General features: G+C 49.9%; 1 long non-coding RNA gene across 1 annotated transcript; it reads left to right on the plus strand.

Moving 5' to 3' along the window:
- The first annotated feature begins 420 nt into the window (after positions 1-420).
- On the plus strand, positions 421-23716 carry LOC120387274. Its single transcript, XR_005590106.1, has 3 exons — positions 421-488; positions 2104-2200; positions 23468-23716. It is a non-coding gene; the product is annotated as an uncharacterized LOC120387274 (long non-coding RNA).
- Positions 23717-25693: the final 1977 nt, after the last annotated feature.

The following is a 25693-nucleotide window of genomic DNA, read 5'->3' on the forward strand; positions in this document are numbered from 1 at the left end:
GGAAGTGTTATGCCTGAATCACTCACAATACCTCCAGTAGTCTCCTTCACCTTGTGTAATAGGGATCCAACTCACCATCAGCATAGACAGTAGTTTACATTACCTAGACTTGCCCTAATATTAATTAATATCTTAAATTGATAACATGTGCAGGAGTAAAGGAGAAATGGTTTATCTGCCATTGAACTCATGTAAAAAAAAGATTAGGACCTACTATATTATAGTAAGTGTAGTAGAAAGAGAGCCTGAGATATAAAGCCTTGGATTAGGGGCCTGCTATGAGGCTTGAATTAAAGCAGTGGTCAAAGCTTTGCTGCTATAAAGCTAAGTTAAGTTGTGACAAGAACAGGGCGGAACACATATTCCGAAGTAGTCATAGGAACAAGAATACACACACAAACACCTTCCAGAAGGATGGTACCAGAACACCCTGATACCAGCACATTCCCCAGAGATAACAGGAACATATTGACCCACCTAAAGATAAGGTCAGGATGACAGCATCATAGAAAGAGACGTTTTGATCAAACCAACAGATACAGGGCAATGCGTGGCACTCAGATACGTCAGAGGAGCAATATGCAACTTGTTTGTATTGGTGTATAAAAAGATATCTCGGAGGGAGTATCTTTGGCTGGCCTAGGGGATAATGGAAAGTCCCGCCCATTAACTGAGTTAGTCTATTGCAACAGGCATACATGTGTGAGTATACCTATAACCAGTGGCAGATTTAGAGTTAGTGGAGCCCTGTGCACACCTTCATTTTCAGGGCTCCCCCGCCCCCCGCCTTGAGACCCAGCCAAGAAAAAGAACATTATCTTATTTTCCCCCCCACGCTCCCTTCCCCCCACCCCCGTTTTTCATTCTTTTTTTCCTTCATCCTCATCCTATAAGTAATAGGAAGTAAATGAAAATAAAGTGAGGTACTTTGATTGGGGCAGAGGGTTGGGGTGCAGGGGTCAGGCTCTGGGAGGGAGTTTGGGTGCTGGGTGCAGGCTCTGGGCTGGGGCAGGAGGCTGGGATGCAAAGGGGCGGCGCTAGCCTTGGGTGGCGTGGCTCCCAAAGCAACTGGCACACCCCTCTGGCAATGGATCCTAGGTGAGGAGGAGCCATGAGGTCTCTGTGCACCACTGCCCACAGGCTCCGCCCCCGCAGCTCCCATTGGCCGCAATTCCCAATGGGAGCTGCGCAGTCGGCGCTCGGGGCGAGGGCAACGCACAGAGACACTCCCCGCCCCACCAAGGGGCCACAGGGACATGCCGACTGCTTCTAGGAGCGGCAGGGCGTGGAGGGAGGCAGTGTGGTCAGGGAGCCACCTTAGCCCTGCTGCCGGCACGTCTCTGCATGCCCCTTGTGGGGTGGGGGGCAGCAGGTCTCCGTGTGCTGCCTGAGGCGGGAGCAGCACGTAGATCCGTCTCCCCCCTGCCAGGTGCATATAGAGACATGCCAGCAGCCGGCCACTTCTAGGAGCAGCAAGGGGGGCCACCAGCCACGGAATGCAGGCAGCCTGCCAGCCTGAGTCCTGCTGCGCTGCCGGCCGGGACTCTGGTGCAGCTTGTCAGATGAGATTTGTCCTGCATTTTGTGGAGGCGCCCTATCATTGGGGGCCCTGTGCAGGGGCGGCTCCAGGCCCCAGCACGCCAAGCGCGTGCTTGGGGCAGCATGCCACAGGGGGTGCTCTGCCGATCACCGGGAGGGCGGCAGGCGGCTCCGGTGGACCTCCCACAGGCGTGCCTGCGGAGGGTCCGCTGGTCCCACGGCTCCGGTGGACCTCCCGCGGGCGTGCCTGCTGGAGGTCCACCAAAGCCGTGGGACCAGCGGACCGTGGGACAAGCAGACCCTCCGCAGGCACACCTGTGGGAGGTCCACCAGAGCCACCTGCCAGCCTCCCAGCGACCGGCAGAGCGCCCCCACGGCATGCTGCCCTGCTTGGGGCGGCAAAATGTCTAGAGCCGCCCCTGGCCCCGTGCCACTGCACAGTTTGTTTCATGGTAAATCCTCCTCTGCGAGTAACTATTGAGCCAAGACTTTAGGACTGTGCTTTATTGACAATAAACCTGACCAAATGTCTTTGCTACAAACTGAGTTGTGGTTATTGGGCAGTTCAATGGAGGTCTGCTGTGCCAACTATCTGCACAGAGCTGGGACAGCACACAGAGAAAACCCACACACAGCCATCATCTGGTAACATCTATCAACAGTAAGTACTGCACCAACATGTACTAAACACATTTTTTTCTCTTAACATATACAGAGAGATCAACATCAGAGACACACATGGTGTATATAGTGTTCATTGTACAGGACTCCTCATTAAAAAGGTGTTTCACCAGCAACAACAGATGGTCTCCATGTTCATTTGAAGTATTTAATCTGTAAAAATTCAATTTGGAATTTCCTAAAGAGACTAATCCCACCAAACCAGTTTAATCCATGCTTGCTTTATCTGTATTTCTGAGTCTCAGAATGATTTAATTAGTAACCAGTATTATAGCATAGACAGATTACTGACCTATTAACCTAAAGATTTTTTTAATCTGATTATAAAAAATGGTTGGAAAACTGATTTGCTGTAGCCATGTCTCAGTGCATTTAGTTTGACAAACGATTGTTCTAGAGCTTTTAAAAAGAAGTTCATGTATCTGGGAACTTTTGTCCACTATTCACCTAGAAAAGGGTTTCCTATGGAACTACAGACTGGTATTCCTGCACATTCTCATTCTGTTCCTCAAATACCTCCACAGTATACACAGCATCAGGAATCATGAGATCTCTATGAAAGAGATATAAAACGAAAGTGGCTGTTGTTAATTTTAAGAGATTCATAAATATTCAGAAATGTTAAAGCCAGAAGGGACCATTATGACCATCTTATCTGACCTCTTGCATCGCACAAGCCATAGAATTTTATTCTGCCGAAATCCTCTATTCTTGCCCTTTCAAAGGCCAAGATCATGGCATTTGTTTATTACCTCCCTTTCCCCTGTGCTTCATCTGTCTTTTTCCTTTTCTGATTGTACACTCTGTGGGTCAGGGGCTGTAGCAATTAACACAATTGCAGAATTCATTTTTTTGCCACCGTGTAGGGAAAAAACCCTGGAGGATGCAATCCCTATTTTAAGGAGGCCTGTCACCAGGTAAATTAAGGGTTTTTTTCCCCCCAGTCAAAAAGCCCACAGGAAGGGTGATGAGTCCCTTTATGTTCACCAGGGTTGTTGAAGGAAACAGTGAACTTCAGGAGGCTCATTTCTTCCCTCTTGCAGACTGTAAGAGGGCCACAGGAAGACAGGAATGGCCCCTGACCTCATCACCTTCTATATTTCTTATTCTCATCCAGTCCCCCTTCCCTGTGGGCCTTCTTATATCTATAGGAAGGGGCATTTTCTTGCAGACCCTAGAAAATTAGAGGACAGGGAGGCCTGGGGGGGGAGTAGGAGGCTTCAGTGCAGGGTGGGATTCTCCCTTCCGGTGGACCTTATGAGAGCTGCAGGAGCAGAAAACCTTCCAGTTAGGCCTTAGGATGCTCTTCAGCCCCATCAGCAAGTCTTAGGAGTTCACTGGAGGCCTCCCCCATATTCCAAAACTTAGACTATCCAGGGGCTCATCTGGGCCTTAGACTCATGGAGGGGGCTCTCCCTGCTATGAGCCTAAGGCACTCATTGAGGCAACTACCATCCCTCAATAGGCCATAGGCTCATTATTTGTTTTGAAAAGGACCATACCTACTTTTGGTGAATAGATTAGGAGTAACATTTTCAAAAGTACCTACATGACTTAGGAGTCTAACAACCAAGGGAAAGTCAATAAGACTTAGGAGCCTAAGTCACATAGGCACTTTTGAAAAATGTAACCTAAAATAATGGCTGAGGTTTTTGAAAGTGAAGGGTAATTTTGGGTGCCTTAATTTTTGACTATCCTATTTCAGACACCTTAAAGGGGCCTGATTTTCAGAAAAGGCTGAGCACCCACTCTCTGAAGATCAGTCCTCTCTAAGGAATCTGATGCTGGACATCCAAAATCTCTAGTCACGTTTGAAAATCTTGGTCAATTTTATTAGCAACAACCAAAAAACACAGGAGTGGCTTTAGCGTGGATTCATGGGTTCAACTTCACCCACAGAAATCATGAAACCAAGGCTGCAAAATCAGGCAAACATACACTTCTCCCACCCATATGGATGGGGGGTGGGCGGAGTAGGGGTTGGAGAGAGAGGCCGCTCCACACTCACCCCACAGTGGCAGCTCTTGCCATGACAAAGCGGTGGCTGGGCCAAACCCATGTGGTGCGCAACCCCCTGTGCCAGGTCATCATGCCTGGACTTTGGAGCCAGGCACAGCCCACAGACAGGAGCTGCTGCTTCAGGTTGACTGTGGAGCTGGAGAGTGAGCCCGCCCCAGGCCCTCCGCTCCGTACTGGGCTGGGATTAGGGTTGCAGTGCCAGGGCAGAGGGTGCTGCCGTGGGTGGTCACTGCCCCTTTGGAAGTTTACTGTAGGGCACCCATTGAATCAGGAGGCTACAGCTGCCCATGAAAATACATCTATTTTCTAGTGAATTTAGCTAGGGGTAAAAAGCAGCTACTTCAATTATTTCTTTTATTTTAACAACCAAAGGGGTTCTGTTCTCTTTAGATTTCTAGATTTGGTTGGGCAAAGCCATAGCTTGTAATGTGAATTATTACTGCAGCAGTCACCACGCCGATTTTCAAAACAAAATGATCACTAATTGCAGAGGAGTGAATACACATACATTGCAGAAATTTGTTTTTATGCCTATTCATAGTGGTATTGCTGTAGAGAAACTTGTGTATCTGACACTGCAAATCCATCTACTTTCATTGGGTTGGTGTTGTTAAAATCAGAAATGCAGAAACTCAGTTTGCCTCATTTTGAATCTAGTTGAACATGGGAGGTTTGAAAGGTTGGACCTGAATGTTGTTGGCTTTGCATTCCACTTAGAAGAAACTGAAAGAGAAAAAAAAAAAGCAGGAGGGGACACAGAGGGGAAAAAAACCACACTGTGGGATCTTCAGCTGACAAATTGTCATAGCTCAGTCAGGTAGGGGAACCCCAGGGCTAGGGACGGGATCTCAGGTCCCCAGCTACGCACCTCTGCACACATATCAACTCCCCCTCCTAGAAGGCACCACATTTAACAAGAGAACACTTTTATCTAACCCAGGCAAAGTCAGGAATACCCCCAAGTCAGAATCTTACACAGACTCTCTTGCCCCTGCTACAGGATGCAGTGTGCAGCATCCAGCGGCGGCTCCAGGCACCAGCGCTCCAAGCACATGCCTGGGGCAGCAAGCCACAGGGGGCACCCTGACGGTCCCTGCGAGGGTGGCAGTCAGGCAGCCTTCAGCAGCTTGCCTGAGGGAGGTCCGCCAGTCCCATGGATTCGGCGGCAATTCGGCAGCGGGTACGCCGAATCCGCGGGACCTGTGGACCTCCCGCAGGCGCGCCACCGAAGGCAGCCTGCCTGCCATGCTTGGGGTGGCAAAAAAAGCTAGAGCCGCCCCTGGCAGCATCCTCACATCTGGCTAGATATACACAGACTCCCTACCCCATGCCAATGCACCTCTCCACAGACTTTGGAGTCAGTCCAACCTGTCTGTGCACTCTGTTGCTGGTGAGCAGTATGAACTCAGAATGGTGGGTCCTGCTGAGTGGTCTCAGCTGTCCTGTCAGCTCCAAGCCCGTGCTCCAGTAAGATTCCTCTTTTGCAGCTGGCTCTCCTCCAAACAGCTTTAGTTCCAACTCTGCACCTCTGATGTCTCTCTGCCCCAGCTCAGCACTGCTGCTTCTCAGCTCTTTTGTTTGTTCTCTCCCCAAAACTTCCTGGGTTCTGTTCCTCACCCCACCTTCACCGCACCTGTTCATTGGCTCAAACCCTCCCAGGTGGTGCATAGTTAATTCTGTGTCCTTGTTTTGTAGTGCACTCCAAAGGAATAGGTCATTACATAAGTAAGATGGCTACTATATTATAAGTAATGCTTATGTGATGTAGTTGCTAGGCTCGATTTATTTGGCCTCTGATTGACCTAACCAGGAAGTAGGGGGCACCAGGGAGTGATCAAGATCTGGTTAAGACCAGTTCTAACCAGTTTTGCATTTTGGTTCTAGCGTTCATTTGCTCAAGCTGTCCCATCACCTCCTAGGCTACTGATCACCCTGCGAAGCAGATCAGATTAGATATGCAGTGGATGTGATATATCTTGACTTTAGCAAAGCTTTTGATATGGTCTCCCACAGTATTCTTGCCAGCAAGTTAAAAAAGTATGGATTGGATGAATGGACTACAAGGTGGATAGAAAGCTGGTAGATCGTCGGGCTCAACAGGTAGTGATCAACGGCTCAATGTCTAGTTGTCAGCCGGTATCAAGCAGAGTGCCCCAGGGGTCAATCCTTTGTTCAACATCTTTTTTAATGATCTGGATGATGGGATTAAATTGCACTCTCAGCAAGTTCGCAGATGACACGAAGGCCTGGTCTACACTGGGGGGGGGTCGAACTAAGGTACGCAAGTTCAGCTACGCAAATAGCGTAGCTGAACTCGAACTACCTTAGTTCGAACTACTCACCCGTCCAGACGCCGCGGGATCAAAGTCCGCGGCTCCCCCGTCGACTCCGCCACCGCCGTTCGTGGTGGTGGAGTTCCGGAGTCGACAGGAGCGCGTTCGGAGTTCGATATATCGCGTCTAGATGAGACGCGATATATCGAACTCCGAGAAGTCGAACGCTACCCGCGACCCGGGCAGGTAGTATAGACGTAGCCTAAGTTGGGAGAGGTAGATACGTTGGAGGGTAGGGATGGGGTCCAGAGTGACCTAGACAAATTGGAGGATTGGGCCAAAAGAAATCTGATGAGGTTCCACAAGGACAAGTGCAGAGTCATGCATTTAAGAAGGAAGAATCCCATTACAGGCTGGGGACCGACTGGCTAAGCAGCAGTTCTGCAGAAAAGGACCTGGGGATTACAGTGGATGAGAAACTGGATATGAGTCAGCAGTGTGCCCTTGTTGCCAAGAAGGCCAATGGCATATTGGTCTGTATTAGTAGAAGCATTGCCAGCAGATAGAGGGAAGTGATCATTCCCCTCTATTCAACACTGGAGTATTGCATCCAGTTTTGGTCCCCCACTACAGAATGGATATGGCTGGGGCACAAGACTTACGAGGAGAGGCTGAGGGAAATGGGGTTATTTAGACTGCAAAAGAGAAGAGTGAGGAGGGATTTGATAGCAGCCTTCAACTACCTGAAGGGGTGTTCCAAAGAGGATGGAGCTAGGCTGTTCTCAGTGGTGGCAGATGACAGAACAAGAAGCAACGGTCTCAAGTTGCAGTGGGGGAGGTCTTGGTTGGATATTAGGAAACACTATTTCACTAGGAGGGTGGTGAAGCACTAGAATGGGTTACCTAGGGAGGTGGTGGAATCTCCTTCCTTAAAGGTTTTTAAGGCCCAGCTTGACAAAGCCCTGGCTGGGATGATTTAGTTGGTGTTGGTCCTGCTTTGAGCAGGGGATTAGACTAGATGACCTCCTGAGGTCCTTCCAACCCTAATATTCTATGATTTTATGAGAAGAAGTGCCTTGGCCTCAAAGCTGAAAAGAGGGAGAGAAGGAAGGAAAAAGAAAGAACTTTCTCTCAGCAGGCAGCTGACTCATCAGGAAATGTCTGTACCTACTGCGGGTGGATCTGTGGTTGCAGGATCAGACTCCTGAGTCATCTCAGGACCCATAAGTAAATCTGGGGTAGAGATCATCCTCGAATTGAGGGATCGCCGATGATGATGGTTAGCAAACTGATCACTAGTCCCACCCTGGCATGGTCAATGGGATACATTAAAGGCAGAACAGGAAAAGGAGATGTGTTGATTCAGGAACCCCCTGAACTTCTGGCAGTTCCCATCAAAACATTTGGGTAATATTACCATCGGACCCTATTTAGAGGGCAGTGGCCCAACCCGATCCCAGAGCATGGACTTCTTTTCTTGGATCATGCTAGTTGTTTATAGAGTGTCTGGTTTTATGCTAGGAGCCATCCACTTGGGACAACCACAACATATGGTTGTTGGTTTGGAGTTGAGCAACCCGCTTTTGCAGATCTGGTACCCAATGGGTTCCTCTGGGTGGTGGAAGATCCACCCTGTTCCATGTCCCTGCTAAGGGGCTTCCATGGAGGGGTCAAAAGTTGGTCTGGGCAACTGTAAAGGACTGGGGCATAGGCAGTCTGGCCTAGCGGTCACACCTGAGCTGGTATCCACAAGTCCAGGACAGCCACGAGGCAGCAATTGGCAAGCAAGGATCAGAGTAATTGCTAAGGCTGGGATCAATACACAAAAGTCAGAGTCAGGCTGGGATCAGAGACTAAGATCAGAAGCCACGTGTGGTCTGGAGTCACAGCAGGTCTATGTGGGTGCCCAGACAACTTCCTGGGGTACCTGCCAGGGTTAAACAGTGCATTGGCCAATCAGAGGGCGCTGTCACTCTAGAGTCTAGACCCTTTGGCAGTGGTGGTGGAACAGTGTTTATAGTGGGGGTGCTGAAGGCAGAAGCCATGTATTTGGGTTATTACAACTTCAAGCCAGGGGGTGCAGCAGCACCCCCAGCTCCAGCACCTATACTGGTTGGGCAGTACTTTCTGCAGTGCCTAATCTCCACAGTGCTCTTTGGAGAAGGCCCTATATGCCCTTCTGGTGGTTATGGGGGCATGTCAGCTGTCTCTAGCTTTACAGACCCAGGTTCTAGTCTCACGGACCCTTATGCTGGGACAGAATCAAGATCTGATTAAAACTTGCTCTGTACCAGGTATATTTTAAAAAAAATAAATTACAAGTTACTCAGAAGGTCTGTAAAGCACCTTGATATGTGGTGGGCTGTACTTCCTGCCCTTCTGTAAGTGACTGATCACCACTTGTAGTGGGGATATTAAATTGATTGTTATATGTCCATGCTATTGGGCTGATCAGCCTTTTAATTAATAACGGCTTTTTCAGTTAATATGTCAATTCCTGAGCCTCACTGGGGGTAAACTGGACACCCCAGGGATAGAGTGGAAATCCAAACACACACACACACACCCTCAGCCAATTAGGTTTACACACTTGGGAGGGGAGAAAGGAGAGAAAAGGAAGCTCCATGGAGTTCAGTGGCTGCATGCTAACTTATACCTGCTGAGAGTCTGGTGAGGAGAAGGAAAAGGGAGCAGAGAAAGGGCGGGGGGGGTGGGTGAAGAATGAGTACAGAAAAATTCTAATGATAAAATACACACTATACAGAAGGCACAGTTGTGCTAGCCTAGCTTCTAGGGGTTCTTCTGTCCTTCATGCACAACACAGTCCACCCTTCTCCTGCAAAAACATATTGAGCCAATATGGCACAAGCTCACATAAGGGCTGGTCTACTTACAGTGTGGCTCCTGACAGGGCCAGATTAAAGCACAGGCATTACAGGCCCTGGTTAGGGCCCCAGCCTCTGGACTTTTCTGATGGTGTTGGCAGCTCAAATTCCATTTTTTTGAAGAAGTGCAACCAACACTGTGATCTGCCAGAGTCAGCAGACAGCCTGAGACAACATCTGCGAGGGGCACTGCCCCCTACTTCGCAGTGGGGTCAGCTCCAAGACACACTGCTGTGGAGGGGGCCATAGCAACACCACCCAAGAGGAGAACTGTGTGTGTGGCAAGGGAAGAGTGTAGCAGGGCTAGCCCAGCCACTCAAGCAGATACACCCTGATTGCTGGAGTAAGTACAGCCGCCCATGCCTGCTTCTCTCGAGAGGAGGCAGACCTCATGCTGCGCTGCCATTGCTGGGGAGAAGAAGGCCCCCATTGCTGCCCTTGCCTCTCTAGGAGGGGAGAGGAGTCCCAGCCTTCCCACCAAGAAGTGGTAGCAGACATAAGAACATAAGAACGGCCGTACTGAGTCAGACCAAAGGTCCATCTAGCCCAGTATCCTGTCTTCCGACAGTGGCCAATGCCAGGTGCCCCAGAGGGAGTGAACCTAACAGGTAATGATCAAGTGACAGGGCCGCCCAGAGGGGGGGGCAAAGGGGGCAATTTGCCCCGGGCCCCGGGCTCCGCAGGGGCCCCCAAGAGAAGAGCGGAGGCTCCCGCCTCCGCCCCTCTCCTGGAGCCTCAGCGCATCAAGCGCCGAGTCTCCGGCCGAGCCCCTGAGCCCCGCCCCGCTCAGAGCCGCGTGGTGAGGGGGCGGGGCTGGGAGCTCCAACGGGGCCTGAGCCCCGCTCAGAGCGGCGTGGGGAGGGGGCGGGGCAGCTGCCTCCGCTGGGCGTGGAGCTCACAGCCCCGCCCCCTCACCACGCGGCTCTGAGCGGGGCGGGGCTCAGGGGCTCGGCCGGAGACGCGCTCAGGTAAGGGGCCGGGGCGGGGGGGGGAATTAGAGGCCGGGGCCGGGGGACCTGCCGCCGCCGCCGCTGCGCAGCCCGGTCTTCGGCGGCGGGGGGCCCCTTCTGTTCCAGGACACCCCCCCCCGCCACCGAATTACCGCCGAAGACCGGGCTGCGCTTCGGCGGCGGGTCCCGCTTCGGCGGTAATTCGGCGGCGGGGGGCTCCCGCCGCGGGTCTTCGGGGCACTTTGGCGGTGGGTCCCGGAACGGAAGGGCCCCCCGCCGCCGAAGACCCCAGGCCCCCGGAATCCTCTGGGCGGCCCTGTCAAGTGATCTCTCTCCGGCCATCCATCTCCACCCTCTGACAGACAGAGGCTAGGGACACCATTCCTTACCCATCCTGGCTAATAGCCATTAATGGACTTAACCTCCATGAATTTATCTAGTTCTCTTTTAAACCCTGTTATAATCCTAACCTTCACAACCTCCTCAGGCAGGAGTTCCACAGGTTGACTGTGCACTGTGTGAAGAAGAACTTCCTTTTATTTGTTTTAAACCTGCTGCCCATTCATTTCATTTGGTGGCCTCTAGTTCTTGTATTATGGGAATAAGTAAATAGCTTTTCCTTATCTACTTTCTCCACATCACTCATGATTTTATATACCTCTATCATATCCCCCCTTAGTCTCCTCTTTTCCAAGCTGAAAAGTCCTAGCACCTTTAATCTCTCTTCATATGGGATCTGTTCCAAACCCCTAATCATTTTAGTCACCCTTCTCTGAACCTTTTCTAGTGCCAGTATATCTTTTTTTAGATGAGGAGACCACATCTGTATGCAGTATTCAAGACGTGGGTGTACCATCGATTTATATAAGGGCAATAATATATTCTCCGTCTTATTCTCTATCTCCTTTTTAAAGATTCCTAACATCCTGTTTGCTTTTTTGACTGCCTCTGCACACTGCGTGGACATCTTCAGAGAACTATCCACGATGACTCCAAGATCTTTTTTCTGATTCGTTGTAGCTAAATTAGCCCCCATCATATTGTATGTATAGTTGGGGTTATTTTTTCCAACAGATGGATCTCGTGCAGATAGCTCCTGCCACTGCAAGTAGGGGCTGGTGCCACAGTGCGGGCAGGGCCACGGGAGGCTCCATACCCTGGCATGCCTTGGGCCCTAGATTGCTTGAATCCACCAGTGCTGGGGAGCAGGAAGGGAGCATGCTTTGTGTCCCACCCTGGACAGCAAGTGGGGAGGATGCAAGCTCATGACTCCTTTTTGGAGTGGTTAGCAAGCCAGGATTGTGATTTCTATGCAAGGCCCAGCCAGAGTCTGGTCATAGTGCTTGTTTCATTGAATCCCCTGTGGAAAGAGGAAATATTTAAGTTAGGAGACATGCAGTTCCCAAACTAAAAACTACTGTAGTTCAGTGTACTTTGCTAAACCAAAAAAATAGTTCCATTCCTAACTCTACAGGCATCATTGCCAACGTGAGCTAGACCAAATCACCTATTACCAATACCCTGAGACATACAGTCACTCCTTATAGGATCTTTGTTTTCTATTGCTACCATAAAGGCAACAGAATCAGGACATGCATCTGATAGCATGAGAAGGGGATGTGCTTCAAAGAAATCCCAGCTAAAACCCCCATGTGATTTTTGTTTCTGATCAGTTCATCAGTTGTTTACAGCCACTTCCCAGTTGTCTCCTTTAAAAATTCCTAAGGAAAAATAAACCTGTAAAATTAGAACTATCTTTGATCCTCTTCAAGGATACACATGCAACAAAGATGCTATCATCACTTCTCCTCCCACACGTCTTGATGGAAGAAATTACTTTAAACACAAAGCTTGACATCTTTGCAGAGGCGGCTCCAGGCACCAGCACTCCAAGCGCATGCCTGGGGCGGCAAGCCGCAGGGGGCGCTCTGCCGGTCGCCGCTAGGGCGGCAGGCAGGGTGCCTTCGGCAGCTTGCCTGCGGATGGTCCACTGGTCCGGCGGCTTCAGTGGACCTCCCACAGGCGTGCGGGACCAGCGGACCCTCCGTGCTTGGGGCGGGAAAATGTCTAGAGCCGCCCCTGCATCCTTGCCCCCAAAAGCAGCAGGTAGCTAGGTACTGTTTGACTTGCAGTAAAGAGAAAACAAAAGGAATGTTTAAAAAAAAACGCACACACACACCACACACAAAAAACAAAACAAAAAAACCCACACCCCACAGGTTTTCCTTGATGGCCAAATGGACAAAGTGCAACTACATGTGGAGGGACAGCAGTGCTAGGAACAAGAAGCTACAAAGTAGAACAAAGCAGCATTTTAAAAGGGCTGTTGAAAGGGACAGACCAATAAACAGAAGAGTTAGGAAACCAGGTGGAAAGCCAGAGTTTGAGGCTAAAAATAAACTAGCTAGACTTAAATTCTAAATCCCCCCTCCTTACAAGATACCAGTACCTAGGATGACCCATACAGTGTAGACAAAGCTTAGAAAGGCTCAATTAGACAAATACTGGAGCAAACTCTGTCATTTGGAACCACCATTGTGCCAAAGAAATACTCACTAGACATGGAGTGCATTTTGAGAGCAGAACAGATGAATAAAAGGAAATAGTTTGGAACACAAGCTAAGCACTCAGATACCATGGTGAGGAGCCCAGTGTAGACAGATAGGTGCCATATGCAACACGGCATACAATAATTTCCGGGGGGTGGGGGTGGCATTTCTTCTCTTTAAGCAACTGGCAAGTTTATTTTGTTCTTCACCCAGCCATTTATTAATATTCCACTAGCTATCTATTGGCCAGATCCACAACTGCTATAAATTGACATAGTTCTATTAGAATAATCAGAAATATACTGATTTAGGCAAGGTGAAGATCTCGCCCTGACTTTGTGAGTGATCATGATCCCTGGTGTAATTAATCCCTGGTGTAACTTCACTGACACCAGGCGCATGTGTAGTGGACTGTGAGAAAATTGCAAGTGAAATCAGCAGCCTGGCCAGTACGCATGCCAATTTCAAAACTGATGGCTTCACAATACTGGAGTGTAGCTAACAAGACTCACTTGTTCCCAGATCTGAGGACATGTTATTAAAGAAAAAATGAAATTAAACATCCTGTATATCAGTGATATTAGTACCATAAGCAGTCTGGAATAGAGTGCAGAGGGCCAGAATGGAATATCTGGAAAATAAAAGGGAAACAGACTACTGGAAAAGATGAAAGCTCAGAATTTTATAAATGGCAATGACTCTGAGAACTAAAATGGGAATGTGAAGCACCCACTAGAAAGACAAGCAACCATAACAAAAAAACTGGCTTGAATAGATTTGACTTAGTTAATCAAATTGGTGTTTTGTCGCTTGTCCAATGTGACCTTATATGTTTACATGGTAAGGAAACAACTCTCTCTTAACAGGAAACACTAAATAAATCAGAAGTCTTGACATTTATCTGTCTTATGGTCCCATTTTTCCCCACTGACTTGATGTGTGATGTTAGGCAAATCATTTAACTTTCCCATATCTCAGGGCTTGTCTACACTACAGGACTATTTCGAATCTACTTAAGTCGAATTTGTGGATTCGACCTTAATAAGTCGAATTTGTGTATCCATACTAAATACACAAATTCGAACTTCTGAGTCCACATTCACGGGGCCAGCTTCGACTTTGGAAGCGGTGCACTGTGGGAAGCTATCCCACAGTTCCCGCACTCCCCGCTGCCCATTGGAATTGTGGGATTTCACCCCAATGCATGCTGGGGGGAAAAATGTGTCGTCATTGAACCGTCAATCCCGCCCTCCCTGTCTTCCTTGAAAGCGCCGGCGGGAAATCTGTTCGCGCCCTTGTCTGGTCGGTTACAGCGCGGACGCCACAGCACTGCGAGCATGGAGCCCGCTGCGATCATCGCTGCACTTATGGCCGTTGTCAACTCCTCGCACGTTATCGTCCACCTCTTCCACAGTCAGATGCTGAGAAACCGGGCGAGGAGGCTCCGGCAGCACGGTGAGGAGAGTGGCGCAGACCTCTCAGAAAGCAGGGTACGCCGGGCAGTGGAGATCATGGTGGCAATGGGTCAAGTTCATGGTGTGGAACGGCGATTCTGGGCCCGGGAAACAAGCACAGACTGGTGGGACCGCATAGTGCTGCAGGTCTGGGATGACACAGAGTGGCTGCGAAACTTCAGGATGCGTAAGGACACTTTCCTTGAACTGTGTGACTTGCTGTCCCCTGCCCTGAAGCGCCAGGACACAAGGATGCGAGCAGCCCTGACTGTGCAGAAGCGAGTGGCCATAGCCCTCTGGAAACTTGCCACGCCAGACAGCTACCGGTCAGTAGCGAACCACTTTGGCGTGGGCAAATCTACCGTGGGGATTGCTGTCATTCAAGTAGCCCACGCAATCGTTGAGCAACTGCTCTCAAAGGTAGTGACTGTCGGAAATGTCCAGGCCATCATAGATGGCTTCGCCGCGATGGGATTCCCAAACTGCGGTGGGGCTATAGATGGGACTCACATCCCTATCCTGGCACCAGCCCACCAGGCCAGCGAGTACATTAACCGAAAGGGCTACTTTTCAATGGTGCTGCAAGCTGTGGTGGACCATAGGGGACGTTTACCAACATCAACGTCGGGTGGGCGGGCAAGGTTCATGACGCGCGTGTGTTCAGGAACTCTGGTCTGTTTAGACGCCTCCAGGCAGGCACTTTCTTCCCGGACCACAAAATAACGGTTGGGGATGTGCAGATGCCTACAGTGATCCTCGGGACCCGGCCTACCCGCTAATGCCCTGGCTCATGAAGCCCTATACAGGCGCCTTGGACACTGAAAAGGAACTCTTCAACTACCGGCTGAGCAAGTGCAGAATGGTGGTGGAGTGTGCTTTCGGACGTCTCAAGGGGAGATGGCGGACCTTACTGACTCGCTCGGACATCAGCGAGAAAGAATATCCCGTAGTTATTGATGCTTGCTGTGTGCTCCACAATATCTGTGAGAGCAATGGCGAGACCTATTTGGCCGCTTGGGAGGTTGAGGCAAATCGCCTGGCTGCTGTTTACGATCAGCCAGACACCCGTGCTGAGAGAATATCCCAGCGGGAAGCGATATGCATCAGGGAGGCTTTGAAAGCGAGTTTCCTCGCAGAGCAGGGTAACCTGTGACTGTCCACTTGATTTTAAGAGAGCCTGATCATAAACCAAGTTTTCCCCACTTCCCAAGGACGTTTTAAAACTAAGGACATGTTTTAGTAATTAATAATAAATCTTTCGTTGACTTTTCATTTCTGTTTATTCGTTGAAACATGGAAGCATTCTGTGCTGGTTAAGGTGTGCACTGATGGGTGGGTTTGCAGGAAGGGGCGAGGGGTGCCGTCCTTGGATAGGGGTTACCATGACGGCTGTGGGTTTGGGCGTTGGACGGGGTGAGGGGTGTGGGGGAAGGGTGAGTATCTGCCCCTGGATGAGGTCTATTTTTGGGGCTCGGGGCACCTGGGAGGATCGTGACTACGGTCCAAATGCATGTGAAGGGAAGCCTGCCTTTACATTCGGGATGTCAGGCACCAGGACCCTGCACAAGCATACACCTCAAGGAAAGACCGGGCAGCATACACCACACAGACTGTCCCTGGTGCCTAGTGACTGCAGTCTGTGTGTGCCCTGCAGTTGACCCTGCAGCCAAGTCTGTAGCATGGCACTGTGGGCTATGCAGTGACATTACAATTACACCCCCCCCCCACAGAACAACAGAAAGTCTTCTGACACCAGAAACGTGACGGAAACAGTCAGTAACACCAAACCGCTTTTAATAATGTAATACACAGTGGGGGGTTTGAACTTGGAGTTGGGACTGGTTGATGCTGTAAAGAAAGAGCTTGTACAAATTTACACGCGCGACAGTTGTCTCTAACATTATCGGTGCTGCGGTGCAGGGACAGTTCTCACGGCCCCTACCGCCTCCGTCTTGTCACTTTGGGTGAGGGGGACAGGACTTCTGGCGTGGGAGGGCGCTTGCCGATGCACTGCAGGGGGGCTCTCTCCTCCTGACTGCGGTCTTGCAGAACATCTACAAGGCGCCGGAGCGTGTCCGTTTGCTCCCTCATTAGACCAAGCAGCGTTTGAGTCGCCTGCTGGTCTTCCTGCCGCCACCTATCCTCCCGTTCCAGGTGTGTGCGATGCTGCTGACACAGGCTCTCCTCGACTGTCTCTGCTCTGCCGCCTCCGCTCTGGAGCTGGCCATCAGTTCCTGGAACATGTCGTCCCTTGTCTTTTCTTTCTGCCTAATCCGAGCCAGCCTCTGCAGGGGATGGCGGGCAGTCCGGGAAGGAGCCGAAGCTGTGTGATGTGAAAAAGTAGGTGATTTCCTTGAACACATACATGTTTGCCAACAGTAAACACAGTCTAGTCAGTTTCAGTGAACAAGACCAAAGAGGGAACCAAGTCTCAGGAGATCTCAGAACTAGTCCGAGATTTCGGAATACGCTCTCATTGGCGGCGCCATTGCACTGGAGAGCGCACAAGCGAGGAGAGACAGCTGCATCCCTCTTGCACAAAGTCCTGGTAAGCCTTACAGTACAGAGTGCTTATCAGTTAGTGCTTAGCTGTGCTCTCCTGCTGGAGGCAATGTGCAAAGCAGAAAAGATGAGCGTTATGCGGCATCTCCCGCCAGTGAACGGGAAAGACCCCTGTATGCTTTTCCTCTGAGGCCTGCCACAAGTGGCTGTTAAGCGAGGTCATTCTTATGCAAAGTAAAACTCTGTTAAGCGAGGGTCATTCTTATGCAAAGTAAAACTCTGTTAAGCGAGGGTCATTCTTATGCAAAGTAAAAGTCTACCATGCACAATAGTAACAGTACACTAATTCCACTAATTAGATGCAGCACTTCCACAACGACATCACCCTGAGGCGTGTCAGGCGCACACAGAGAGAGCGGATGTTAATAGAAGCCCTGCACAGACCAGGACCCTACGCTGCCATGCTCGTAGAGGCGATGGTCCCCTCTACCTGAGGATGGCATGGCGCGGAAGAGTGTGCTTCAACGGAGCACCCAATAAAGCACCTCTCCCAAGAAACCTCTTGCTGAGGCTTTTCCAGCTGCTCTCTGAGAGCTTTTTTGAAATATCCCCAGAGGACTATTGCTCCATTGCTGTTTGTGTAGACCTGCTGTTTGTTTAGTTTCATATTTAAAAATGTTTATATAGTATTTCTATTTTTTATATAAATCCCTGTTTCTTAAAAAATAAATGTTTCCCTGTTTGTACCACTTACCGCCTGATCCTTCCCCTGATTCCGAGTCCTGGTTAACGGGCGGGACGGTTGGTAGGGGATCTCTGTGAGGGTGATGAAGAGATCCTGGCTGTCAGGAAAGCGGGAGTGGGTTCGATGTCGCCTGCGCCGTCCTCTAAAGACCCTTCCTCATCTTCCCCATCGGCGAACAGGGAGGGGGAACTGTCCCGGTACACTATTCCGTCCTCGGAGTCCACCGTCACTGGTGGGGCACTGGTGGCAGACCCACCTAGAATGGCATGCAGTGCCTCGTAGAAGCGGCATGTCTGGGGCTGGGCTCGAGCGTCCGTTGCCGCTCTGACTTTTGATACCCTTGTCTTAGGTCCTTCACTTTCACGCGGCACTGCATCGCATCCCGGCTGTATCCTTTGTCTTTCATGGCTTTAGAGACCTTCTCGAAGGTCTTCGTTCGCTTGTTGGAGCGCAGCTCCGAGAGCACAGACTCCTCGCCCCACACAGCGATCAGATCCTGGACTTCCCGGTCAGTCCATGCTGGGGACCTCTTTCTAGTCTGGGATTGCCCGGACTCCTCTGCTGGAGAGCTCTGCATCGTTGCAGGTGCTGCGTAGCTCGCCCGATGTGCAACCAGAACGTCAGATTCAAACCGCCCAGACAGGAAAATGAATTCAAATTTTCGCGGTCATTTCCTGTGTGGCTGGCCAGAGAATCCAAGCTCGGACTGCTGTCCAGAGCGTCAACAGAGTGGTGCACTGTGGGATAGCTCCCGGAGCTGCTAAGTTCGATTAGCATCCACACCAAGCCTAATTCGAGCTAGCAAGTGCGAATTTAGCGTTACTCCACCTGCCGGGTGGAGCATATTCGAACTAAAGAGCCCTCTAGTTCGAATTAAATGGCTTCCTGGTGTGGACGGTTGAGCGGTTAGTTCGAATTAACGCTGATAAATTCGAATTAAAGTCCTAGTGTAGACCAGGCCTCAGTGTCTCCAACTGCAAAATAGAATAGTAACAAGGCTTAGTTGGACTCTGTCACTTTTTACAGATCCAGACTAACATGGCTACCCCTCTAAGGGCTTGTCTACACTACAGGACTATTTTGAATCTACTTAAGTCGAATTTGTGGATTCGACCTTAATAAGTCGAATTTGTGTATCCATACTAAATACACAAATTCGAACTTCTGAGTCCACATTCACGGGGCCAGCTTCGACTTTGGAAGCGGTGCACTGTGGGAAGCTATCCCACAGTTCCCGCACTCCCGCTGCCCATTGAATTGTGGATTTCCAATGCATGCTGGGGAAAATGTGTCGCCATTGAACCGTCAATCCCGCCTCCCTGTCTTCCTTGAAAGCGCCGGAAATCTGTTCGCGCCTTGTCTGGTCGGTTACAGCGCGACGCCACAGCACTGCGAGCATGGAGCCCGCTGCGATCATCGCTGCACTTATGGCCGTTGTCAACTCCTCGCACGTTATCGTCCCACCTCTTCCACAGTCAGATGCTGAGAAACCGGGTGAGGAGGCTCCGCAGCACGGTGAGGAGAGTGGCGCAGACCTCTCAGAAAGCAGGGTACGCCGGGCAGTGGAGATCATGGTGGCAATGGGTCAAGTTCATGGTGTGGAACGGCGATTCTGGGCCCGGGAAACAAGCACAGACTGGTGGGACCGCATAGTGCTGCAGGTCTGGGATGACACAGAGTGGCTGCGAAACTTCAGGATGCGTAAGGGCACTTTCCTTGAACTGTGTGACTTGCTGTCCCCTGCCCTGAAGCGCCAGGACACAAGGATGCGAGCAGCCCTGAGTGTGCAGAAGCGAGTGGCCATAGCCCTCTGGAAACTTGCCACGCCAGACAGCTACCGGTCAGTAGCGAACCACTTTGGCGTGGGCAAATCTACCGTGGGGATTGCTGTCATTCAAGTAGCCCACGCAATCGTTGAGCAACTGCTCTCAAAGGTAGTGACTGTCGGAAATGTCCAGGTCATCATAGATGGCTTCGCTGTGATGGGATTCCCAAACTGCGGTGGGGCTATAGATGGGACTCACATCCCTATCCTGGCACCAGCCCACCAGGCCAGCGAGTACATTAACCGAAAGGGCTACTTTTCAATGGTGCTGCAAGCTGTGGTGGACCATAGGGACGTTTTACCAACATCAACGTCGGGTGGGCGGGCAAGGTTCATGACGCGCGTGTGTTCAGGAACTCTGGTCTGTTTAGACGCCTCCAGGCAGGCACTTTCTTCCCGGACCACAAAATAACGGTTGGGGATGTGCAGATGCCTACAGTGATCCTCGGTGACCCGGCCTACCCGCTAATGCCCTGGCTCATGAAGCCCTATACAGGCGCCTTGGACAGTGAAAAGGAACTCTTCAACTACCGGCTGAGCAAGTGCAGAATGGTGGTGGAGTGTGCTTTCGGACGTCTCAAGGGGAGATGGCGGACCTTACTGACTCGCTCGGACATCAGCGAAAAGAATATCCCCGTAGTTATTGCTTGCTGTGTGCTCCACAATCTTTGTGAGAGCAAGGGCGAGACCTTTTTGGCCGCTTGGGAGGTTGAGGCAAATCGCCGGGCTGCTGTTTACGATCAGACAGACACCCGTGCTGAGAGAAGATCCCAGCGGGAAGCGATATGCATCAGTGAGGCTTTGAAAGCGAGTTTCCTAGCAGAGCAGGGTAACCTGTGACTGTCCACTTGATTTTAAGAGAGCCTGATCATAAATCAAGTTTCCCCAGTTCGAAGGACGTTTTAAAACTAAGGACATGTTTTAGTAATTAATAATCTCTCTTTTGTTGACTTTGCATTTCTCTTTCTTCGTTGATACATGGAAGCACTCTGTGCTGGTTAATGTGTGCACTGATGGGTGGGTTTGCAGGAAGTGGCGAGGGTGCTGTCTTTGGATAGGGGTTAACATGACGGCTGTGGGTTTGGGCGTTGGAAGGGTGAGGGGTGTGGGGAAGGGTGAGTATCTGCCCCTGGATGAGGGCTCTTTGGGGCTCAGGGCACCGGGAGGATCGTGACTACGGTCCAAGTGCATGTGAAGGGAAGCCTGCCTTTACATTCTGGGATGTCAGGCACCAGGACCCTGCACAAGCATACACATCAAGGAAAGACCCGGTGTAGCATACACCACACAGACTGTCCCTGGTGCCTAGTGACTGCAGTCTGTGTGTGCCCTGCAGTTGACCCTGCAGCCAAGTCTGTAGCATGGCACTGTGGGCTATGCAGTGAAATTACAACCCCCCCCCTACAGAACAACAGAAAGTCTTCTGACACCAGAAACGTGACGGAAACAGTCAGTAACACAAAACTGCTTTTAATAATGTAGTACACAGTGGGGGGTTTGAACTTGGAGTTGGGACTGGGTGATGCTTTAAGGAAAGAGCTTGTACAAATTTACAGCGACAGTTGTCTCGAACATTATCGGTGTGCTGCGGTGCAGGGACAGTTCTCACGGCCCCTACCGCCCCTCCGTCTTGTCACTTTGGGTGAGGGGGGGACAGGACTTCTTGGCGTTGGAGGGCGGTTGCAGATGCACTGCAGGGGGGCTCTCTCCTCCTGACTGCGGTCTTGCAGAACATCTACAAGGCGCCGGAGCGTGTCCGTTTGCTCCTCATTAGACCAAGCAGCGTTGAGTCGCCTGCTGGTCTTCCTGCCGCCACCTATCCTCCCGCTCCATGTGTGTGCGATGCTGCTGACACAGGCTCTCCTCGACTGTCTCTGCTCTGCCGCCTCCGCTCTGGAGCTGGCCATCAGTTCCTGGAACATGTCGTCCCTTGTCTTTTCTTTGGCGCCGGCGCCTAATCTGAGCCAGCCTCTGCAGGGGATGGCGGGCAGTCCGGGAAGGAGCCGAAGCTGTGTGATGCGAAAAAGTAGGTGATTTCCTTGAACAAATACATGTTTGCCAACAGTAAACACAGTCTAGTCAGTTTCAGTTAAGAAGACCAAACAGGGAACCAAGTCTCAGGAGATCTCGGAACTAGTCCGAGATTTCGGAATACGCTCATTGGCGGCGCGATTGCACTGGATAGCGCTGCGAGGAGAGACAGCTGCATCCTCTTGCACAAAGTCCTGGTAAGCCTTACAGTACAGAGTGCTTATCAGTTACTGCTTAGCTGTGCTCTCCTGCTGGAGGCAATGTGCAAAGCAGAAAAGATGAGCGTTATGGCACCTCCAGCCAGTGAACGGAAAGACCCCTGTATGCGTTTCCTCTGTGGCCTGCAACACGTGGCTGTTAAGCGAGGGTCATTCTTATGCAAAGTAAAACTCTGTTAAGCAAGGGTCATTCTTATGCAAAGTAAAACTCTGTTAAGCGAGGGTCATTCTTATGCAAAGTAAAAGTCTACCATGCACAACAGTAACAGTACACTAATTCCACTAATTAGATGCAGCACTTCCACAACGACATCACCCTGAGGCGTGTCAGGCGCACACAGAGAGAGCGGATGCTAACAGAAGCCCTGCACAGACCAGGACCATACGCTGCCATGCTCGTAGAGGCGATGGTCCCCCTGTACCTGAGGATGGCCTGGCGCGGAAGAGTGTGCTTCAACGGAGCACCCAATAAAGCACCTCTCCCAAGAAACCTCTTGCTGAGGCTTTTCCAGCTGCTCTCTGAGAGCTTTTTTGAACTATCCCCAGAGGACTATTGCTCCATTGCTGTTTGTGTAGACCTGCTGTTTGTATAGTTTCATATTTAAAAATTGTTATATAGTATTTCTATTTTTTATATATATCCCTGTTTCTTAAACAAATAAATGTTTCCCTGTTTGTAGCACTTACCGCCTGATCCGTCCCCTGATTCCGAGTCCGGGTTAACGGGCGGGGACGGTTGGTAGGGGATCTCTGTGAGGGTGATGAAGAGATCCTGGCTGTCAAGGAAAGCGGGAGTGGGTTCGATGTCGCCTGCGCCGTCCTCAACAGACCCTTCCTCATCTTCCCCATCGGCGAACAGGGAGGGGGAACTGTCCCGGTACACTATTCCGTCCTCGAGTCCACCGTCACTGGTGGGGCACTGGTGGCAGACCCACCTAGAATGGCATGCAGTGCCTCGTAGAAGCGGCATGTCTGGGGCTGGGCTCGGGCGTCCGCTTGCCGCTCTGACTTTTGATACCCTTGTCTTAGGTCCTTCACTTTCACGCGGCACTGCATCGCATCCCGGCTGTATCCTTTGTCTTTCATGGCTTTAGAGACCTTCTCGAAGGTCTTCGTGCTCGCTTGTTGGAGCGCAGCTCCGAGAGCACAGACTCCTCGCCCCACACAGCGATCAGATCCTGGACTTCCCGGTCACTCCATGCTGGGGACCTCTTTCTATTCTGGGATTGCCCGGACTCCTCTGCTGGAGAGCTCTGCATCGTTGCAGGTGCTGCGGAGCTCGCCCCGATGTGCAACCAGAACGTCAGATTCAAACCGCCCAGACAGGAAAATGAATTCAAATTTTCGCGGGTCATTTCCTGTGTGGCTGGCCAGAGAATCCAAGCTCGGAATGCTGTCCAGAGCGTCAACAGAGTGGTGAACTGTGGGATAGCTCCCGGAGCTGCTAAGTTCGATTAGCATCCACACCAAGCCTAATTCGAGCTAGCCATGTCGAATTTAGCGTTACTCCACCTGCCGGGGTGGAGTACCAAATTCGAACTAAAGAGCCCTCTAGTTCGAATTAAATGGCTTCCTGGTGTGGACGGTTGAGCGGTTAGTTCGAATTAACGCTGATAAATTCGAATTAAAGTCCTAGTGTAGACCAGGCCTAAGGCTTAGTTAACACTTGTAAAGGATTTTAAATTCCTTAGGTTAAAATGTGTTATATAAGGGAACACATAATTAGTATGAAAACGCTTTATGCGGACAAAACTTACTGAACTTGTGTATACAGATTTGTTTCCATTTTCTTTTAGCATTTCTGAGAACTCAGCCTGCCTGCAAGAGACAGCAGCCATGTTGTACTCAGAACTGTTACAGTCTGAGAAGGACACACACAGACAGTGCTCTCTCATGGACATATATTTTTGTTCATTCTTGTTGCCATTTCTTTAATCTAAAACAAAAGCCATTTTAGAGTGAAGTTTGTGCATGTATATATGTATCTCTCTCTCTCAAGCATATTTCTCACTCAGTGTTTACAAATATAATAACTCCTAGTACCACAGCTGCCATATTCCTAAGGTTCGATATGACGACCAGCACATTTGTTCACTGATTTATATCTGAATAGTCAGGGCTCAGAATATTCTATAAACAAGGTGTGTAATGGAGAATAAGCCTCATTATAAACCTCAGTTTACTAGTATTACTTTTTCTTCATAAACAAAGCTAGGAAACAGGCATCCATTCTTAATTTATTGTTATCTCAACCCTGCATGTTGTCCCTCTGTTCCAATTACTCCCTACCGATATCTATTCAAAAGGCTGGGCAAACAGAAGGAAAACTGTTAAAGCACTCAGAAATGGGTTGGATTTTCTTTCTGCATTATTTGCCATCTGGGAAGGGTCACCCCTAGAAAAAAAATCTCCCTTCAGCCACGGGGTCTCCTGCATGCCCTTCACTTCCATTGAAGCAAAAGAAAAAAGCTGCACGCTTACTCTGCTGCAAATTTTCCTCTTTCCACCCCAGCTCCCAGCTTCAATGTTCTTTGTCAGGGCTGCTGCTTTGATGTTGCATCAGGCAGCTTTGAAACAATAACTTGAAGACAGAATTAAGGCCAGCGAAGGGTAAAACATACAGCAGATACAGCACAGTTATATTGGCACATGACATGACTACTCATGGAAACTGCACAAGTGTTTGAGATTCCAAATGAGAGGACCAAATTCTGTTTGTCTTACTCTCAAGGGTATTCTCATTAAAGCCAAAGGGTAAGATAAGCAGAATTTGGCCCTGTTTTGTAAGCTGCCCTTCATAGTTTGGCTTGCTAATAAAATGGTGTTTGTGTGTCCCAGATGAAACCTGAGTGATTATCATTCTGACTATGGATTGGCAATTATTTAGCTTCCCCTCGTACAGGGGTTAATTTAGTTTACCAATTACCCCCACATAGTGGCCCTTTCACTGTGTTCATTTTCCTTGTTTCCCTATGCTGAGTTTGGTTTGCCTGCACCGACTTTGCCCTGTTTTTGTCTTCCAGTTTGGGGCTGTTTAGTTCTCTTAGCTCAAATGATTCAGAAACAGCCCTGACGGAGTTGTCCTCATGTTATTTCTGAACAATGGAGGCTTGGGAGAATACCACTGATTGTGTGTGTATTGTCAATAAGGAGGCTTAAGATTCGAGCCCTGGTGAGGTACTCAGGAGGATTAAGTGCAGCAGATTTCTGGGTGAAATCTGGTTAGTGTTGATGCAAAAGGTGTGTGGGGGGGAGCTTTTCAGAGGCATAAATTGGAGTTAGGAGCTGGGCATCAAAAGACCATTGATTTTTGCTGGGAGATGGGTGCATAACTATGCTTTGTACCTTTGAAAAATCTCCCCCTAAAGTACTGGAAGAAGAGAAGGAGGAGATTGACAGAAGGGGAGTGACTAACAAATGCCATCTAGTGCTAACATGAGGGTCCCTCAGCACCTAGAAACACAAAAGACCAGGTTTCATCTTTTGCATCTTATGTCATCATTCACAGTTGTACAAAGTGGATATAAGACCTAACAGTCCTGATTCCCCTCACACTTACCCTGTTACAAATCAGTAGTAATCCTAATGAAATCAGTAGAGTCATACAGGTGTAAAACTGGAGGGGAGATCACAACCAGGTCCTATCGGTCCAGTTTGGCAGCAATTTACATGCACTTCTACATAGGTACAATCAACTACATGAGGTACCAGGCAATGGAGAACCAGCCAATAGTATGTAGAAATGTGCTATTGATATTAGATATGGTAGGACAAGAGACAGTGTTAGATGGGATAGTTTTAGTGAGGCTGTGAAATGTAGGAGCTACGGATCTTACTAATAGTCAAGAAATGCTGGCTGTCACTCCATAACACATTTTGGTTTGTTTTTTTAACAAAGACGGTGGGGGGGGGGTGGGAAATAGGTCACTATTTCATTTGCCAGAGGTTCTGATTGAGGACTTTAAGGAAAAGGTGTACAGTGTATGCTATGCTGCTCAGGAGGCAGCTGAGGATTCAACATG

Source organism: Mauremys reevesii, linkage group 1, assembly GCF_016161935.1.
Source record: "Mauremys reevesii isolate NIE-2019 linkage group 1, ASM1616193v1, whole genome shotgun sequence".
NCBI lineage: Eukaryota > Metazoa > Chordata > Testudines > Geoemydidae > Mauremys > Mauremys reevesii.